The following is a 2,379-nucleotide window of genomic DNA, read 5'->3' on the forward strand; positions in this document are numbered from 1 at the left end:
GGTCTTCCTCCTTGGGATTCACGTCCTCTCCTTCCTTTACAGGTTCGACCATGGTGATCAATTCAATGGCCTTGCACTCTCCTTTTGGATTCTCTTCTGTATTGCTTGGGAGAGTACTAGGAGGGATTTTAGTGATCCTTTTACTCATCTGGCCCACTTGTGCCTCCAAATTTCTAATGGAGGACCTTGTTTCATTCATGAAACTTACAGTAGCCTTAGATAGATCAGAGACTAAGTTTGCTAAATTAGAAGTATTTTGTTCAGAGTTCTCTGTCAGTTGTTGAGTGGATGATGGAAAAGGTTTACTATTGTTAAACCTGTATCTTCCACCATTATTAAAGCCTTGTTGAGGCTTTTGTTGATCCTTCCATGAGAGATTTGGATGATTTCTCCATGATGGATTATAGGTGTTTCCATAAGGTTCACCTAAGTAATTCACCTCTGCTATTGCAGGGTTCTCAGGATCATAAGCTTCGTCTTCAGAAGATGCCTCTTGAGTACTGTTGGATGCAGCTTGCATTCCATTCAGACTCTGAGAAATCATATTGACTTGCTGAGTCAATATTTTGTTCTGAGCCAATATGGCATTCAGAGTATCAATTTCAAGAACTCCCTTCTTCATAGGCGTCCCATTATTCACAGGATTCCTCTCAGAAGTGTACATGAACTGGTTATTAGCAACCACGTCAATGAGTTCTTGAGCTTCTGCAGGCGTTTTCTTTAGGTGAATGGATCCACATGCAGAAGTATCCAATGACATCTTTGATAGCTCAGATAAACCATCATAGAATATATCCAGGATGGTCCATTCTGAAAGCATGTCAGAAGGACACTTTTTGGTCAGCTGCTTGTATCTTTCCCAAGCTTCATAGAGGGATTCACCTTCTTTCTGTCTGAAGGTTTGAACATCCACTCTAAGCTTGCTCAGCTTTTGAGGAGGAAAGAACTTGGCTAAGAAAGCCGTGACCAGCTTATCCCAAGAGTTCAGGCTGTCTTTGGGTTGAGAGTCCAACCACACTCTAGCTCTGTCTCTTACAGCAAAAGGGAAAAGCATGAGCCTGTAGACTTCAGGATCTACTCCATTAGTCTTAACAGTATCACAGATCTGCAAGAATTCAGTTAAGAACTGAAAAAGGATCTTCAGATGGAAGTCCATGAAACTTGCAATTCTGCTGCATCAGAGAAACTAACTGAGGTTTCAGCTCAAAATTGTTTGCTCCGATGGTAGGGATGGAGATACTTCTTCCATGTAAATTGGAATTTGGTGCAGTAAAGTCACCAAGCATCCTCCTTGCATTATTGTTGTTGGGTTCGGCTGCCATCTCCTTTACTTGTTCAAAATTTTCAATAAGGTTGTCTCTGGATTGTTGTAATTTAGCTTCTTTTAGTTTCTTCTTCAGAGTCCTTTCAGGTTCTGGATCAGCTTCAATAAGAATGCCTTTTTCCTTGTTCCTGCTCATAAGAAAGAGAAGAGAATAAGAAAAGAAGAGGAATCCTCTATGTCACAGTAAAGAGGTTCCTTATTGTTAGTAGAAGAAGAAAAAGGAATAGGGGTGAAGAAGAATGAAGAATCCAAACACAAAGGTAAGGATAGGAGCAGTGATTTGAGATGAGGAGATGTTAGTAGATGAATAAATAAATGGAATAAGATGAGGGAGGGAGAATTTCGAAAATAATTTTTGAAAAAGAGTTAGTGAATTTCGAAAATGGTTCTTGAAAAAATTTTGAAATTTTCGAAAATTAAAATCAAAAAATAAAATAATTAGTTAATTAAAAAGAAATTTTGAAAAAGAGGGAAGATATTTTCGAAAATTAGGGAGAGAGAGTTAGTTAGGTGGTTTTGAAAAAGATGAGAAACAAACAAAAAGGTAGTTAGTTAGTTGAAACAAATTTGAAAATCAATTTTGAAAAGATAAGAAGATAAGAGGTTAGAAAAGATATTTTAAAATCAAATTTTTTGAAAAAGATAAGATAAGAAGATATTTTTGAAAAGATATGATTGAAGTTAGTTTTGAAAAAGATTTAATTTTTAAAATCACAATTAATGACTTGATTCACAAGAAGTCATAAGGTATGATTCTAGAACTTAAAGTTTGAATCTTTCTTAACAATCAAGTAACAAACTTGAAATTTTTGAATCAAAACATTAATTGATGATGTTATTTTCGAAAATTATGATGTAAAATTAAGAAAAAGATTTTTGAAAAATATTTTTAGAAGTTTCGAAAATAACTAAGAAAAATGAAAAAGATTTGATTTTTGAAAAAGATTTTGAAAAAGATAAGATTTTTAAATTAAAAATTTGATTTGACTCATAAGAAATAATTGAATTTTAAATTTTTTTGAAAAAGTCAAATCTAATTTTCGAAATTTTGAGAG

The 2,379-nt window shown here is 34.4% G+C and overlaps 1 non-coding gene across 1 annotated transcript; it reads left to right on the forward strand.

Moving 5' to 3' along the window:
- Positions 1 to 814: 814 nt before the first annotated feature.
- On the forward strand, positions 815 to 922 carry LOC148550504 (small nucleolar RNA R71). The gene has a single exon (XR_015893687.1). It is a non-coding gene; the product is annotated as a small nucleolar RNA R71 (small nucleolar RNA).
- The last annotated feature ends 1,457 nt before the right edge of the window (positions 923 to 2,379 follow it).

This window comes from Arachis ipaensis, chromosome B7, assembly GCF_059453495.1.
Source record: "Arachis ipaensis isolate K30076 ecotype BB chromosome B7, ASM5945349v1, whole genome shotgun sequence".
In the NCBI taxonomy this organism is placed as follows: Eukaryota; Viridiplantae; Streptophyta; class Magnoliopsida; order Fabales; family Fabaceae; genus Arachis; species Arachis ipaensis.